The 18,788-nt window shown below is 50.8% G+C and overlaps 1 non-coding gene and 2 pseudogenes across 1 annotated transcript; all 3 read right to left on the bottom strand.

The window, feature by feature from the left end:
• Nucleotides 1–12,447: 12,447 nt before the first annotated feature.
• Nucleotides 12,448–14,779, bottom strand: LOC146719730 (large subunit ribosomal RNA; annotated as a pseudogene).
• Nucleotides 14,780–15,834: 1,055 nt separating this feature from the next.
• On the bottom strand, nt 15,835–15,989 carry LOC114936018 (5.8S ribosomal RNA). Its single transcript, XR_003820625.2, has one exon. It is a non-coding gene; the product is annotated as a 5.8S ribosomal RNA (ribosomal RNA).
• A 799-nt stretch (nt 15,990–16,788) lies between these two features.
• LOC146719729 (small subunit ribosomal RNA) lies at nt 16,789–18,788 on the bottom strand (annotated as a pseudogene; the record flags this gene model as incomplete).

The following is an 18,788-nucleotide window of genomic DNA, read 5'->3' as shown; positions in this document are numbered from 1 at the left end:
TATACAATCAGTCTTTCGTCGACCGTTCTAACTGACGGTTCACTTTTTAATACCCTCGGTTCAAAGAAGCAGCAGCAGCAGCATGAATTACTACATGCCGAGACATGAAGAAACGTGCGAGAAGAAATGCGACGAGTAAGTATAACTTTTTTTCAATGCATTTAATCTTTAAAGAAATAAATAAGAGAATAAGAGTTTTAAACAATGGTCAGTTTAACAACAATAGAAAAAAAGAAATTGCAGAAGATAATAGCAAGAAAAAATTTTTTGTCATTCCATACATTAATAACATTTCTGAGACAATAGCATCGACAATAAAAAAATCAGATTTCAGAGTAGGATACCGTTGTCTAAATAATCTTAACAAATTAATTAAAGTCCACAAGGACAAAAACGTGCATAACAATAATAATAATGTTGTCTACAAAATTAATTGTAAGGATTGTGAAGCTTCGTATGTTGGGCAAACCAAAAGAAAATTACGCACTAGACTAAAAGAGCATATGAATAATATTAAATTTGATTCCTCCAAGCATTCTGTGGTCTCTGAACATATTATAGAAAAAAAACATGCTTTTGATTGGGATAACGTTAAAATACTTGATATTGAATCTAATTATTATAAAAGACTTATCTCGGAAATGATACACATCAAGGAACAAAGGCATGGTATAAATAATAACACAGACACGGAATTGCTTAACAACGCGTATTTCGACATTCTAGAAGAAATATCGAATTTTTAGACTTATGTAATATGTTTATTTTGTGAGAACTGACACCTATTTATTCGACTTTTTAAAAGACTAGACAACAGTCAAGTACTAACAATAAGGCCAACAACAGTTAGAAGCATTGTCATCTCAAGTTATTCGGAACAATTTGTAAGCATAAAGGTTCAATATTTTAGTAGTTAGTTTAATTTATAATTTTTAATCTTTTTTCACATACACATTAGTGGAATCCTATTTTACAATTGAATAAATTCTTTAAATTCAGTTAACAAATATCAAATAATTTGGAGAGGATGAACATAATCATTGCCAGATCGAGGGACTTTCGTCAAATAACGATAAGTGGTTCATTTGGAGCAATATATAAGTGTCACTCCAAGTTTTTATTAATAATTCTAATATATTTTATGAATAACCGGACGAATCATTCTGCTTCTAATTGGGTTCTTACTTTGTTGAACTATTTTAATGGTCTCAATTCATTGTAAATATATTTTGCGTTTTAACTATGACTCAACTATATAACTTATATTGACTATGTATTGCGGATTTTTTATTAGAATTTTATGTATTTATTTATTATCGTTATTTATTATCACTATTTTTTTGCGCACTGAAGAGGAGCAAGTAGAGCTCGAAACGTTTGTACAATTATTATTTTAAATTAAGAATTTTCTTCTCAATAATAAAATAATATCGTATTGCTCGTTACACATGGCCTTAATTTAATTATTTATCATAACTTTTTTTGTATCTTTTATATTTTTTCTATATTCTATAGTTTTTTATGAGTTATAATTTCTTTTTTTCCTAATTTAGTTATAATTTTCATCTAATTTTTACAGTGTTTTGCTGGAGCCTCGTGCGGTTCGTATACTTGGAAGACGATACGCATTGACGGCAACGGAATTCAAATTCCTCGAAATCGGCATCAGAGTGAATCCGCCGAGTTACGTGGAGATCGCCATAGGAGATCATCGGGGAAAACAGCTATTACTATCTTTCGAAACGTGGAAAGGACTCTACGAGCAACGCCACGCTATTCACAATTACCTGAACAATGACTCCTCCTCCAACAACGATGTGTATAATTGCATAAGTGTCGGGCCGCTAACAGTGCGATTTCACAAGATAAACGGCACCAAGCTCATAAGTCTCGAATCAGCGGACGTGCGCATGATGATGGTCGAATCGACGTTACATCGTATGTTCGAGCTCGATTCATGTATCGAAATAATGTTCGATCGATTGACGAGGCTCATCGCAACGGTTGATATCAAATATACGCAATTCTCCAATATTGCATCCACTGTAACGAATGCGAGAGAATTGTCGAATGCGATACGCGCTAGCAATGTCTTCAACATGCACCAACTTGTCGATTGCGAGCTGGTTGGCTTTAGTTTTAATATGTAATAAACTTATATAATTATGTATTAAATATAAGATGAATAAATACTTATATGTATATATCAATGGTGTACTTTATTTGCGCGCCAACCCGTTACATACTTTGCGAGATATAATTATTGTGTCAAGACCAATGCCCATTGCGAGAAAAAAAAAATCGATAGTTTATCTTACGGATAAGAACATCCATGCTGCGGCAGAATCGATAATTTTATCTTACGAGAGGAAGACGGACGCAGCGCTGTGATAGTAAGAGAGAGATCCAAGCCGGGATTCAGCACGCATTTCGAGAAGAGAGAGGAGATCCAAGCCTGGATCAGCGCGCGGCGGGTAACAGAGCTCTTCCGTCGGAGCTGAGAGAGAGAGAGGGGTTAGCGCGCGGCGGCGGAACGAGAGTCGGAAGGCTCGGGCCTGCCAGGCGAGAGAGATTCGGCGGCTCGGGCCTGCGGCGAGAGATGCAGAGGCGGAGCGAGAGAGGCGACCCACCGGGGGAGAGGCGACGGCGAGAGAGGTGACGCGGCGAGTAGATGCGACGGCGAGAGAGGAGAGAGGACGACGGTCGAGAGATCGACGGCGAGAGAGAAGCCGACGGCGAGAGAGGCCGACGGCGAGAGAGGCGACGGCGAGAGAGGCGACGGCGAGAGATGAGATGGACGGCGAGAGATGCGACGGCAGGAGAGATGTGAGGAGCGGAGGAAAAACATTTTTTTTTTATTCTTACTTTTTTTATTCATATTTTTGTCATTAGTTTTTACATATCGTTTCTATAAGGAAAGAAGAAGGGGGAAACATTTTTTAAAATTAATAAACTTTTATTTATTAATATTTTTTTATTTAATATATTACCGCCGGCATTAGCATTACCGAGGTGGAACGCGTGGAGGTTGCCGGTCGGCTCGGATTACACCTCATATGTTAGAGTATGTGCATGTGTGTATGCGTGTGTGTAGTGTACAGTGTTGCAGTAGAGATGAGGGACCCCGCGGTTCGTCACTTCGCGAGTATTAAGACTCCAATACCCTCTCTACTGTGTGTGTGTAAATAAAAATAAAAAAATACTATATTAAAATAAAAAAATATAAAAATTAATAAAATATAAATATAAAAATAAAATATAAAAATATAAAACTAATAATAACAATATAAAAAAATATAAAATATAAAATATAAAAAAATATACGGTGACGGCGAGTGAGCAGCGAGAGAGAGATGTGGCGGCGCTCGAGGTAGTGGCAATCTACCATAGAATATAATAATAATTTTAATATTTTATAGATTTTTTTTGGTATTTTAATATACTTACAGCCCTGACGGGACAGTGAGAGAGAGGGGGGGGTCGCATCACCCATCGCTGTCATCGGACTCGACATCTGTGCAATAGAAATATAATAATTTAATTATTTTATTTATTTTTTGACATATTAATATATATTTTTGACTATTATATATATATAAATATATTACTCACGTCCTTGACATGTGGGAACAAGCGTTGGCCAGGTAGAATATGTATAATCTTTCCCGGCCTCCTCGCAACCGCAGTTCGGGTACATTTATGTACCGCGATGTTGTGTTTGTCCATCGAGGGTGTGATGCTTAGGAATCTGCCCATGTTTCTCATGTGATGAAACAGCCGAAAGCAGTCCCTAATCGACCCCAATGTTACGGCGACAACGCCATGACAATACGACGCCACAGTGCATACCCTCGCGTCTCGTCGGGGATGCAGTGGCGCGTGATGCCATACATCCGGACCTGCACGACTCCGGACAGCGTTGTCAGTATCAGTACACAGTCGTCAATTGTCATCTTCATTCTTCATCGTCATCGTATCGTCTCGTCAATCGTCATTGTCATCGCACCGTCTTCTTACAATGGGTGGTACGCTATCAACATCCATATCCTCAATGTAGTCCGAATAGGAGATTCACACCCTGTTGTACACAGGGTGTCGCTAAATCGTACCATCTCACTGTCACTGTCGTCGTCGGAGATGGTTATAACTTCCTCTGTCATATTGTATGCTCACTAGTATTAACCGTAATATGACCCGGCAGTGACCATCGGTCATCATATATATCCGGTCATCCCTTTGTTCATGCCATGAGTGCAATTATCTCCGAAAGATGATCTCCGACGAAACAAAAAATAGCTTCGTGGTTTCCAAATCAAACATTTTATATAAATGTTCTCTCCGTGTCAGAGTCGCGACTCGACAAAATCCGTTCTCGACCCGTTCGGGCGATTCTTCGTTTGTCAACGTCGAGAGCGCGACACGTACAATATTAATCTCTCCTACCCTCTTATAGTACCCAACCGACCGGCCAAGCGGTCGGCGACGGTACGGAGAGCGGTCGAAACACGCCGGAGTGGCGAGAGACTCGAGAAAGTACGTTTACGACTCGTCCGGACTCGCTCGACTCGTTCGACGCGCCGAGCGCGACGTATCTCTTATAGTACCCAACCGGCCGGCCAGGCGGTCGGCGACGCACGGTCCTACGCACGGCCGTATGCGAGCGCGAGCGCCGAAAGGCGCGTTCAATCGAGACATAGTCGCGGAGAGCGAACGATCGAAAAGTCCTATTGTACGATAAAATATTATCACGATAGCCGTATGGCGAATGTCAAACAACGATAATTAGCATTAATTAAGAAGGAAACAAACGAAATGCCGGGACAATAAGGTATAAGCACCGACGGTACCTCCGGGCCGGGCGGCACCTCCGGGCCGGGCGGCACCTCCGGGTCGGGCGGCACCTCCGGGCCGGGCGACACCTCCGGGAACCACGGCCGACCGGCGACACCTCCGGGCCGGGCGACACCTCCGGGAACCACGGCCGACCGGCGGCACCTCCGGCGGCGGCACCTCCGGGCCGGCGACACCTCCGGGAACCACGGCCGACCGGCGGCACCTCCGGGCCGGGCGGCACCTCCGGGCCGGGCGACACCTCCGGGAACCACGGCCGACCGGCGACACCTCGGGCCGGGCGACACCTCCGGGAACCACGGCCGACCGGCGACACCTCCGGGACGGGCGGCACCTCCGGACGACCGAATGATCTCTCGAAGTCAGACGACCGCCGGCGGTACCTCCGGAACACTTAACGACGATTTACGGCGCCGCAACGAGGAGAGCTACGTAAAAACGTTTCGGACGAAAGTTACTTACTATTCGGCGCTCGCTCGACATGAGGGCGCTGTCCGATTACTAACTCGAAACGTATCTCTCAAACCCACGTGTCGGAGACATATATTTCGAATTATTACGGATGATACGCAACACGCAAGCTGCGGTGACCGCGATTACGGTACGGAACACTCGCCCGATGCGAAATCACGCGCGCGGCAACCGAGACGGCTCGTTACGGGCGTGATTATACGTGCGGCACCACATAACGGCCGGCGTCAACTTGGGGACGGACGGCACCTCCGGGACGGGCGACACCTCCGGACGACCGAATGATTTCACCAAGTCCGTCGCCCGCCGGCGGTACCTCCGGGGCACTTGACGGCGAGTAGCGCCGCTACGAGGAGATAATGCTACGATACGGAAATACGTTTCGGACAAAGGTTTCGTACTTTTCGACGCTCCGCACGACCGCGCGACACGATTATTACGATATCTGCTAATTCCCGGCTACCACTCGTCGGATGCACAATCTTCGAGATTCTACGACCGATACGTGGACGAATGCAGGCAGGATGCCGATAAGCGAAGCCGGAGTGTTTGCACGAATAAACTTTCCGATGCGTCCTCATTTAATTAATCTCATTTAGCTCGCTCGTTAGCGGTACAAGCGAGAACTCGGGAACAGGCGCAAGTTCGCTCGCGGCGCGTTGCTCTCGCCGGCGAGCGAGAAATTTTTCCAGGCCCGATAGCGGCGTGTTGCCTTGATTAGCGGGCGACACCTCCGGCGGCACGCGCCGCCCGTAACCCAAGTACGATCGCGGCGTGTTGCTTTCGTTGGCAGGCGACACCTCCGGCGGCACGCGCCGCTCGTAACCCAAGTCCGATCGCGGCGTGTTGCATTCGTTGGCGGGCGACACCTCCGGCGGCACGCGCCGCCCGTAACCCAAGTCCGATCGCGGCGTGTTGCTTTCGTTGGCGGGCGACACCTTCCGGCCGCACAAGCCGCTTTTTCCAAGTTCGCTCGCGGCGTGTTGCTTTCGCCGGGCGAAGCGACAAATTCTTCCAAGTTCGCTCGCGGCGTGTTGCTTTCGCCGGGCGAGCGAGAAATTCTTCCAAGTCCGTTCGCGGCGTGTTGCTATCGCCGGGCGAGCGAGAAATTCATCCAAGTCCGTTCGCGGCGTGTTGCATTCGCCGGCGAGCGAGAAATTCTTCCAAGTCCGTTCGCGGCGTGTTGCTTTCGCCGGGCGAGCGAGAAATTCTTCCAAGTCCGATCGCGGCGTGTTGCTTTCGTTGGCGGGCGACACCTCCGGCGGCACGCGCCGCCCGTACCACAAGTCCGATCGCGGCGTGTTGCTTTCGTAGGCGGGCGACACCTCCGGCCGCACAAGCCGCTTTTTCCAAGTTCGCTCGCGGCGTGTTGCTTTCGCCGGGCGAGCGACAAATTCTTCCAAGTCCGTTCGCGGCGTGTTGCTTTCGCCGGGCGAGCGAGAAATTCATCCAAGTCCGTTCGCGGCGTGTTGCTTTCGCCGGGCGAGCGAGAAATTCTTCCAAGTCCGTTCGCGGCGTGTTGCTTTCGCCGGGCGAGCGAGAAATTCTTCCAAGTCCGTTCGCGGCGTGTTGCTTTCGTTGGCGGGCGACACCTCCGGCGGCACGCGCCGCCCGTACCCCAAGTCCGATCGCGGCGTGTTGCTTTCGTTGGCGGGCGACACCTCCGGCCGCACAAGCCGCTTTTTCCAAGTTCGCTCGCGGCGTGTTGCTTTCGCCGGGCGAGCGACAAATTCTTCCAAGTTCGCTCGCGGCGTGTTGCTTTCGCCGGGCGAGCGAGAAATTCTTCCAAGTCCGTTCGCGGCGTGTTGCTTTCGCCGGGCGAGCGAGAAATTCATCCAAGTCCGTTCGCGGCGTGTTGCTTTCGCCGGGCGAGCGACAAATTCTTCCAAGTTCGCTCGCGGCGTGTTGCTTTCGCCGGGCGAGCGAGAAATTCTTCCAAGTCCGTTCGCGGCGTGTTGCTTTCGCCGGGCGAGCGAGAAATTCATCCAAGTCCGTTCGCGGCCACATTTCTATCGTTCACGTTTTCTTTCGCTTCATATCTATAGTTATTCCATTCTACGTCCAAGTTTCTTTTCATTTTATTACTCACTCCTTGTTGGATAATTTCCAAGTCTAAAGGCATTATTCCGCTTATTACTTGCATGGCGCTAGTCGACGTCGTTCTACATGCTTTCGTGAGCACTATGAGCAGCGCTCGCTGAGCCGCCAAAATGTGTCTTTTGACTAATACATGTGACACCTTGTCAAACCAGAACGCAGCCGCATACGTAGTAATTGGGGTTGCTACTGCCTTGTATAGTATTCTCAGGACATGTTTTTTGAGCCCCCACTCGTCCCTTGCGACTCTTCTGATTTGCATCATAAATTTGACTAGTTTGTCTCTTAGGTATCTTGCGTGTGCTATGAAGCTTAATTTGCTGTCAATTAAGACACCAAGGTATCTTACTTCGGAAGCATATTTTATGTTTTGCCGCTCGATTTTTAGCCTGGGCATCCTTTCTTTGTCAAATTTGCCCTTCATCATAAGTGCCGTAGTTTTTGTCGCCGATACTTTCAATTTATGTATCACACACCATTCATTGATAGTTTTTAAGACACGTGCGCCAGTTCTTTCCAGTTCTTGCCTCGAGTTCCCTCGTATTAAAGTCGCTAGGTCATCCGCGTACGCTATTGTCTCTGTATCGCTTATCGTTGTAAGCTCTTGCAGTAACGCATCCATGCAGAAATTCCACATTGCTGGGCCTATGATTGACCCTTGCGGGCAACCCTTCTGCATATATTTATGGGCCTCCTTGAAATTAGATTTTACCACTACTTTTCTTTTACTAAAGTACTTGTCGATAATTCTGATTAAAGTGCTACTACATTTTGCCATGATCAGCCTTTTCTTAATAGCGGGCCACCAAAGGTTATCAAAGGCCCCTTCGATGTCCACAAAGAGGGCCACTACGTATCTCTTGTCAGTGTTCAGACCGTTTCTGAAGGCAATTAGAGCGTCCTCTGTGGAGCACCCTGGTTTAAAGCCAAACTGATTCTTGCACTCCAGGCCCGTCTCCTTGTAACATCTAGTGATTCTACCAATCAAAATTCTCTCAAAGATCTTCGCAAACACTGGTAAGAGTGCAATAGGTCTGTATGAGTTTAATAAGCTTCTGTCCTTCTTGCTATCCTTTAATATTATGCGCAGTGAAGCTATCCTCCATTCCTCGGGAAATGTTTTTTCTCTTAGGCAAATATTTAGCACTTGTCTTATGACTTCCTTGTTGCTTGCCCATACAGCCTTTAGCATCTCTCCTTTTACGCCATCGGCTTCTGGGGCCTTATTCTTCTTGATCCTCTTGATGGCAACCGCCACTTCCTCTTCCGTGATTTCCTGTTCCATATTACTATTACGATATCTTTTATTTTGTGATTTTATTTCTGCGTGTACTTTACCTTCTCCGCCTACATCGTCTGGCGGTACGCATTTATCTAGAAGAGCACTTATCGTCTCCGCCCAGTTATTTGTTTCCTTTCCCGAGGGCAGGGTTAGGGTGCAGAAATAGTTCGGCTTCTTTATCTTATCGCGAACTATTTTGTAAACGATACTCCAGGGATCTCTATTTCCGGCCTTAGTTACAAAGCTTCTCCATGCAGCCGTTTTCTCCTTCTTGATTAGCGAGACATATTTATTTCTGGTTCTTCTGTAGAGTTCCCCATATTCGTTCACGTTTCCTAGATTTAACCTCTTTGCTCTTAGGAGGTGCTTTTTGGCTTTGTTCGCGTGTGATCTAAGTATTTTTAGCTCTTCGGTCCACCACGGAACCGTTTGGTTAGCCAATTTCCTTCTCGGAATAGATCTATCGCATATTTTAAGTAACGTTTTATTGAAGAGCCGCGCTGCCTCGCTGGCTCTACTGCTCTCCAATTTGTTCAGAAAATCTTTGTTAAATTGTGCCTGAATCAATTCATCGAAGGTGTCCCAATTTGCTTTTTTCAGATTATAGCCATTTTGCATGCTCCACTCCGTCCTCCTTAGGGTCTTGTCCCCAATCTCGAAGGCAATAATATTATGGTCACTTGTGGTGCACGCTGTGTCCACCTTCCAGTTTCTTAGTTTACTGGCCAGACCTTCGCTGACGAGTGTAACGTCTATATTCGACTGTCCCCTTTCCGTCGAATACGTATTAGGGTTATTTGGCTTATTCATTATGCAGAGGTTGTGCGACAGGATGAATTCTTCCAGCTCCTTCCCTCTCTCGTCTGTGGTGTCGGAGAACCACCAGTCCGACCTGGCATTTGCGTCCATGGTTACTATAATATTGCACCCAGAGAGTTTTTGTAGGATATTGTCTAGGTCATCTAAGAACGGTTTTATTTCTAAAGAGAATTGGCAATACATGTTAATAATGTAAAGCTGTTCCTGTCCCGCGCAAGCCTGGAAGCACATGATATGTTCGTTTTCCATACTTGTGTTTTGGAAGACGTCCATTTTTCCTTCTCTTACCACCGCGGCGACCCATGCGTCTTTTTTGTCAGGTTGAATGATCCTTAAGCCCGGCGCAGAATATCCTCTTACTCTCCCCTTATAAGAGTAAGGTTCCTGTATATAGAGGATGTCAAAGTTTTGTTCGTTAAATATTAGTTCCAGGTTTACTGCTGCTGCTCGCGATCTTTGCGCATTTATATGGGCTATCTTTATTCCCATGTACGCCGGTCTGAAGACCCCACTTGGTGGCAGCGAATAGGAGAACATCATCAGCATAAGCGATGATGTTTATACGATGCTCTCCCAGCTGGTATCCGACGTCGGCAGGTATCGATCTCATGATCTCATCCACCACCAGGCAAAATAGCACCGGTGACAGTGGATCCCCCTGCCTGACGCCTCTGCCCGCTTTAGAGAGCTCTGACCTGACACCGCGCACTTCAAACACCGTGCTGCTGTTCGCATAAATGCGCCCGATATAATCGATAAGGCCGTGAGGCAAGCCCAAGCCAGCCAAGGAATTAGTGATTGCCCCATGGCTGACACTATCAAAGGCCTTCGCGAAGTCCAGCGAAGCAACGTGTAGTTCTCGACGACGGGACCTGGCGTCCATTAGCAAGGACGCAAGGACGGCGACATTTTCGCCGCACCCATCGTCGAAACAGCGCTGCCGAAGATCTACAAGCTTGGACTCGCGAAGCCTCTGGGCCAAGATTTTATGCAGATGCCTCACAGCCACGGAGGTAATGGAGATCGGACGGAAATCGCCCGGAAGAGCACACTCGCCCCTCTTGGGTATGAACACCGTCTGACTCACCAGCATGGATACTGGGAATCCTCCGCAATGCAGCACGATGTTGAAGAGGAGAGCTTTGATGGACGCTGGCATCGCTCTCCATAAGCGTACGCTAATGCCGTCCAATCCGGGAGCCGAGTTGAGGGGCAAGTTGATGGCTGCCACCTCCTCGCAGGAGATCGGTGCCCACGTGCCACCCAGCTTACGCTTTGATGGAACTCGCGGAGCCGGAGCGACAGGCACGGAAGCCTGCGCAACAAACGGGCCCCAATGCGCAGACATACGCTGCACATCCGGAACCACGCCTGCATGGTCGGCCCCATCCAAGATCTCCTTGGCCACACGCGACATGTTCGAGCGGAAGAGGCGCTGCACGCGCGCATACTCCGCCCGTCGTCGCGCTTTCTTGCCCGGATTGGCAGCAAAGCGACGCATAGGCGGTCGCAAACGAGAAACAGTCGGAGGGAATACGCCAGTGATCCACGGGCCGACGGCATCAACACTCCGCTGGCCATCCAGCACTCCTAACCCAATCTGAGTCAGGACGCGGGAACTCCATCCCTGGATGGCTTCCACGACTGGGACTAATGCTCGAATAGCGCCGGAAAATGTGCCATACGCATCGCCCCAGCCGGGAGAAGATGGTGAAAACGGAGGCGAGCCTGGTGACCCACGCGGAGAGATGGCTGACGCTTGAGGGGAGGCCGAAGGACTGGAATCCACCAGCGGAAAGAAAAGAACTATCTCCCGACGTGGCGGACAGATCCTCCAGAGCGGCGGCAACAAGGCGTCGGTACCCACCGTTTTTCCGCATACCCTTGATAGCATCAAGGGAGCGGTTCGGAACAACGGTGAGCAGATGTTGGTTGATAAACCGAACGCCTCGATAAACCGCCAAGGCCTCTTCCCTCGCCATCATGCGCTGTTCTTCAGCGCTCCACTGGCGCTTCACCCTCTCGACGTTAATTTCCTCGTTGTATATGGCCTCGTGCGCCCGACGGCGATGAAGACCGAGTCCGTTCTTGGTGCTGAACGCGCGATTGCAATGAGGGCACGGGTACGGCAAGGCATGCGGGGACTCAGGGGCAGGGACAGCCGAGGGCGGTTGTCGACGACGAGCCGCAGCGGGAGGCTGTCGCGAAGGACCAGGGCTGGGTTCAGGAGAGGAGGACGAATGCACGACAGGACCGGCGGCCCGAGGCTGCCGCCGGAGAGAATATCCTTTTTCCTTTGAAGTGCCTGTCGTATGTCGGCTCGAGGGGCTGGCAACCCCACGAACCCAAGCGAGGCGCAAGCGCCCCTGCCAAGCCAGAGCCCCGTTGGCCGCCGGTCGAAATTTTCGCCAGCGTTGCCCGACTCTCACCACGAGGAGGTGGGGATGGCACATGGATCCGCCGGTCGCCCGGACGGAGTCCTTAAGAGAGTCATAGTTACTCCCGCCGTTTACCCGCGCTTGCTTGAATTTCTTCACGTTGACATTCAGAGCACTGGGCAGAAATCACATTGCGTCAACACCCGCGAGGGCCATCGCAATGCTTTGTTTTAATTAGACAGTCGGATTCCCCTAGTCCGTGCCAGTTCTGAGCTGAGCGTTGAATGGCGGCCGAAGAGGACGACCACGACGGCTCGCGCCGCCACGGAAGCCTCGCAGCAAGGAAGATCCGCGGGAGGCCAAGGCACGGGACCGAGCTCGGATCCCGGGACCGGCGCGAGAACGCCGACCGTTCACCTCGCCCAGGCCCGGCACGTCAGCCAGACCCGCTTCCCGACCAAGCCCGACACGCCCCGCTCCTCAGAGCCAATCCTTATTCCGAAGTTACGGATCCAATTTGCCGACTTCCCTTACCTACATTATTCTATCGACTAGAGGCTCTTTACCTTGGAGACCTGCTGCGGATATGGGTACGAACCGGCGCGACACCTCCACGTGGCCCTCTCCTGGATTTTCAAGGTCCGAGGGGAAGATCCGGACACCGCCGCAACTGCGGTGCTCTTCGCGTTCCAAACCCTATCTCCCTGCTAGAGGTTTCCAGGGAACTCGAACGCTTATACAGAAAAGAAAACTCTTCCCGGATCTCCCGACGGCGTCTCCAGGTCATTTTGGGTTACCCCGACGAACACTCTTACGAGGGCCCGAATTGTATGCGGTTCCGCTGCCGGGTTCCGGAATAGGAACCGGATTCCCTTTCGCCCGACGGGCGTGTGTCTTTCGTATAATATTTATTATTATTTCTCGACACTCGAGTATATTGTACGCCGTCATTGACATAGGATTTCTCCTAGGGCTTAGGATCGACTGACTCGTGTGCAACGGCTGTTCACACGAAACCCTTCTCCACGTCAGTCCTCCAGGGCCTCGCTGGAGTATTTGCTACTACCACCAAGATCTGCACCGACGGCGGCTCCAGGCAGGCTCGCGCCCAGACCCTTCTGCGCTCACCGTCGCGACCCTCCTACTCGTCAGGGCTTCGTGACGACGCGAGAGAAGACTAACGCCCGCTCCCGGTTGCCGCCCCACTTGCCGCTGACGGCAGAGTATAGGCTCGACGCTTCAGCGCCATCCATTTTCAGGGCTAGTTGCTTCGGCAGGTGAGTTGTTACACACTCCTTAGCGGATTCCGACTTCCATGGCCACCGTCCTGCTGTCTTAAGCAACCAACGCCTTTCATGGTGTCCCATGAGCGTCGAGTTGGGCGCCTTAACTCTGCGTTTGGTTCATCCCACAGCGCCAGTTCTGCTTACCAAAAATGGCCCACTTGGCACTCTGATCCGAAGATGCTCGTGGCTTCATAATTCAAGAAAGCCAGAGATCTCACCCATTTAAAGTTTGAGAATAGGTTGAGGTCGTTTCGGCCCCAAGGCCTCTAATCATTCGCTTTACCAGATGAGACTCGCGCGCGTTTCGTGCGGAACGGCCGAGTGCCAGCTATCCTGAGGGAAACTTCGGAGGGAACCAGCTACTAGATGGTTCGATTAGTCTTTCGCCCCTATACCCAGTTCCGACGATCGATTTGCACGTCAGAATCGCTACGGACCTCCATCAGGGTTTCCCCTGACTTCGTCCTGACCAGGCATAGTTCACCATCTTTCGGGTCCCAACGTGTACGCTCTGGGTGCGCCTCTTCTCGCGATGAGAACGAGACGCCCCGGGAGTGCGAGGCCGCATCGCGACGCGGCCCATCCTCCCTAGGTCGACGGCCAGGGCCGACCTTCACTTTCATTACGCCTTTAGGTCTCGCGACAAGTCCCAATGACTCGCGTACATGTTAGACTCCTTGGTCCGTGTTTCAAGACGGGTCCTAAGAGTACCCAAAGCAGTAGCGTCGCCGACCGGTATCGGTCTCCCGCGAGACCGCGGGAGACGTTCGCAGGCCTGTCGAAGGTGTACCGTACTGTAACCAACAGCGGGCCAGGACCGGGGACGGCGCGAAGTCCGTAACCTCCGAGTACCGTGGCGCGCGCTTGCGACGGTCTCGACGCACCGTGAATAGTGCGGCCTGATACCTTGCGCGTACCGCCGAGCAGCCGGCCGGGCGACCGAGGGTTTGTCGCGTGCCGTTTTACCGGCGACGCGACAGACACCGCACCCGGGCCGTAGACCGACACCCAGCGGGTCGCGACGTTCTACTTGGGGAGAAGTGCACGACGACGAGCGCCGGACATCGGCGCACGGTAGCGTGCCCGCGCGCGAGCCGCAAGGACTCCGCGGGACATCGCCGACCGACGCGAAGCCAGCGCCGCTGACGATGAATCTCCCCGTTCGATCTTTTGGGTTTCTTAGGTTTACCCCTGAACGGTTTCACGTACTCTTGAACTCTCTCTTCAAAGTTCTTTTCAACTTTCCCTCACGGTACTTGTTCGCTATCGGTCTCGTGGTCGTATTTAGCCTTAGATGGAGTTTACCACCCACTTAGAGCTGCACTCTCAAGCAACCCGACTCTAAGGAGAGATCCTCCCGAGGCGCGCACCGGTCGCTACGGGCCTGGCACCCTCTACGGGTAAGTGGCCCCATTCAAGATGGACTTGGACGCGACGCGGCACCTCGGGATAAGCGGATCCTCCCAAACACCACATTTCCCTGCGGCGGAACCGCGGGATTCGGTGCTGGGCTCTTTCCTGTTCGCTCGCCGCTACTAAGGAAATCCTGGTTAGTTTCTTTTCCTCCGCTTAATAATATGCTTAAATTCAGCGGGTAATCTCGCCTGCTCTGAGGTCGTCGCATAGTGAGTTTTCGTAGCCGTTTGCCTCCTCCGCGTCGCTCATCGTCGTCTCTCCTCTATAATATATATTATAAGAGGGAGAGAGAGAGAGCGTCGAACGAGAGAGCAGCAGCGGCAGCACACGAAATACGCGAGAAGGCAAATCGCCGGGGCGCTAACCGCACACACACTCGTTGGTGGTAATGGAGACGATATATCGCGGGGTTCGAGATTCTCGGCTCTCCCTTCTCTTTTATATACGAAATTCGGGCGGAATCGATTCGACGAGTACACGACGCGGCGCGCCGGTCCCCTTTTTTCGCTTTACGAAAATTTCGTGGACTCGGACACGCGGTCGGCTCGCGATTCAAAACCCTTCTCCGTAAAGAGGTAAAGGATTACGAATGCTCTCTCCGCCGGACGACGACGCGCCGTATATTTCTCCGTAATACCGTTATGTGTGCGGGCAAGGGCGCCTCGGCATAAGACGCGCGAGCGCTATCGCACCGAGAGACGCGGCACAGAGTGCGAGAGCAGTCCGGTCAGTCTGTGTGATGTACGGAGAGGAGAGACGGTGAGACAAGCGCTACCTACTTTCGGGAGACAACGACGCACGCGCCGCTCTAGGGAAAGCGGTGCCATTCACCGTCCTGACCCTTTTTTTGGCCGTTTGTTGCTCCCTTCGCGCGCGCTCTTACTCTCATCCCATTTCTCCTCGGCTCTCGCGTACACACACGACTTGGATACACAAACACGCTCCCCCTCTTAATTCGCGCAGCATTCTCTGGGCGCGCGTTCGCCAACGTTTTACACGCTTGTGCGCTTCTCCTCCTCATTATTATTATTTCGGTGTGTCATTTCAGACGACGCCAGGATTTGCACCGCGGCCGGTCGGCGCGGCACAGACACCTCGGGCGAACGTCCAACGATCGCTCGTACGCCCATTGTAAGCGTTGCACAGGGCACAGGCGACGCGCGCGCCATTCTCTGGTCGCCCGCGTCGTGGCCGTGCGCGCTTTTCGGACGCAAGCAGTTTAGGGGTACTAAAACGACCCTCAGCCAGGCGTGGTCCGGGAATTGTATCCGTGGACCGCAATGTGCGTTCGAAATGTCGATGTTCATGTGTCCTGCAGTTCACAAGTTGACGCGAAATTAGCTGCGTTCTTCATTGACCCACGAGCCAAGTGATCCACCGTTCAGGGTAATCGTTCGAAATTTTTGCGTTCGCGAAGAAACGCGCTTTTCGTTCAACCATCGTGGTCTCTTCTCTCGGACGAGAGAGAGAGAATAATCGTGGTGGCTCTTCGATCAGCCTGTCCGCGCGCGTCCGAGGACGCGCGCGGACCGCCGCCTCCCGCCAGGGAAGGCTACGGCACAAAGATAGAGTTGTGTGTTTCTCGTTCGGAGCGTCTCTCCCGCAACGGGAGAGCCGGGGCGGAAGCTCTTTGAAGAAACCGTCGGACCGACACAGTTGACAGATTGGTCGAAATATCATCGATCCCTTCTCTGTGTTATATATATATTATAATAATATATGGGGGTCCTCTCGCTCGGCACTCGCGGTCGCACACCGTGTGTTCTCGGCACGCTGACCGCTGCCCCGCGACAACGGGGAGGGCGCGCGTCGACGAACGTCGTGGGTGCTGCACACACGCGTGCGCGGGCATAGGTTACCACCGGTTCGCGCTCAACGCCGAATCGACGCTCTGTGTGTGTGTGGCCGGAGAATGGCACACACACGAGCGTGATCGCGAAGCGTCTCGCTCCGAATCGTCGTCGAACACCGCCGGGCGCGCTGCTCTGCTTGCCGACTACTTTCGGTCAGAGAGGCGCGACGGCGTCCGTCGTTATATCAAAACACAACAACAAATTCCGTCAAATCCGTTATTTTCTTTTTCTCTGAGAGCGCCTTTTCAGCGCGTCCATTCAGTCGCCGACTGCTGCGAGCGCGCGTCTCTCCCAAAAGAGAGGACTCTCGACGCAGAGCAGGACCTCCGGAACGTTAATGATCCTTCCGCAGGTTCACCTACGGAAACCTTGTTACGACTTTTACTTCCTCTAATGATCAAGTTTGGTCATCTTCCCGGCAACATCGGCAATGCCGAGACATTGCCGCGCACCAGTCCGAAGACCTCACTAAATCATTCAATCGGTAGTAGCGACGGGCGGTGTGTACAAAGGGCAGGGACGTAATCAACGCGAGCTTATGACTCGCGCTTACTGGGAATTCCTCGTTCATGGGGAACAATTGCAAGCCCCAATCCCTAGCACGAAGGAGGTTCAGCGGGTTACCCGGGCCTTTCGGCCAGGGAACACACGCTGATTCCTTCAGTGTAGCGCGCGTGCGGCCCAGAACATCTAAGGGCATCACAGACCTGTTATTGCTCAATCTCGTGCGGCTAGAAACCGCCTGTCCCTCTAAGAAGATTTGTTTGTACGTTGGTAGTAAAAACCCGCCAGCCGAAGCCGGGGGCCTTCGCGATACCATAAGGTACGCCTATTTAGCAGGCTAGAGTCTCGTTCGTTATCGGAATTAACCAGACAAATCGCTCCACCAACTAAGAACGGCCATGCACCACCACCCACCGAATCAAGAAAGAGCTATCAATCTGTCAATCCTTCCGGTGTCTGGGCCTGGTGAGGTTTCCCGTGTTGAGTCAAATTAAGCCGCAAGGCTCCACTCCTGGTGGTGCCCTTCCGTCAATTCCTTTAAGTTTCAGCTTTGCAACCATACTTCCCCCGGAACCCAAAAGCTTTGGTTTCCCGGAAGCTGCCCGCCGAGTCATCGGAGGAACTTCGGCGGATCGCTAGCTGGCATCGTTTATGGTTAGAACTAGGGCGGTATCTGATCGCCTTCGAACCTCTAACTTTCGTTTTGATTAATGAATGAGGGAGAGAATGAGAGCGTTGCGGAAGTGAGTGAGATAGCGTGTATGAGAGTAATTGGTGCGAGACTCCGTAAATTCCTGTTTACGGAGACGAACAAAATTTCAAAGAGTGCGAGTGAGAAAATACTGGACATTGTGGAGAGAATATGAGGAACAGATTGATGAAAAGTGTTGTGCAAAATGAGAGAATACAGGGGAAACTGTATGAGTGTATGCGTCTAGCGAGTCGGGATTTAGCCTACGGCGGAAGTGGATGGCTATGCGAGCGTGAGTGCGAAAAATGTTGAAAAGAGCGTGATTGAAAAGGTACAGGAGATGAATGTGAAAACGAGTGAAAACGAAAGAGAGAGTTATGCGGTAATAGTGAGAGCGGAATGATGCAAGTGCGAGTGTGACAAGTGAGGAAGTAAAGAGAGAATGATGAAGCATTGAGCAAGTACTGAATGTGCGTGTGAAGCGGTGAGGAAAGTGAGGAATGGAGTGTAGCGATTAGACGATGAGCGAGAGTGAGTTGAAAAGAATAAAGAGGTGTGGTCATTTAAGAATGCTGGCCTAAAGGTTGAGCTGCCGTCGCAAAGGATAAGCCCAAAGATCATCTTGTACGATGTGCCGAATGATATGGCGAGTGAAGTGTAATGAGAGAAAATGTATGAGAGGAGCTTGAAAGGGCGAGTGGATGAGAGAGTATTTATGGAACGTGTGCGTGTTGTGAGTAGGAATGCGAAGAAAGATGCAACCTGCGGAAATGTGATATTAGAAGTTACGAGTGCAATAAGAAATGTTCTCTGTAGTGACGGACGAGTGTTTGTGCATTGGAAGGCCTTTAGGGTGAACGAGTTTTCAGTGTGCTGAGGTGCCACAAGTGCTTCGCATTTGGGCACATGATGCGGCAATGCACCGAAAAGGAAAGACTGTGCCAAAAATGTGGATGTGTAGGACACTGATGAGAGATTGTAAAAAAGGAAAGTGTGTGTAGAAACTGTAAGCTGAAAGGGAGCAAATGTGATCACTCGGTTCTGTCCGAAGTGTGTCCGGAATACGTGAGAGCGTTAGAGAGAGAGAAAGCGAGAATAAATGACGAAATGAATGGTCGTAATGGGGTGCAGTATAATGCC

This window comes from Nylanderia fulva, unplaced genomic scaffold (assembly GCF_048542155.1).
Source record: "Nylanderia fulva isolate GAGA-0341 unplaced genomic scaffold, ASM4854215v1 Scaffold883, whole genome shotgun sequence".
Classification (NCBI taxonomy): Eukaryota; Metazoa; Arthropoda; class Insecta; order Hymenoptera; family Formicidae; genus Nylanderia; species Nylanderia fulva.
This window is presented reverse-complemented; position numbering and strand designations above follow the sequence as displayed.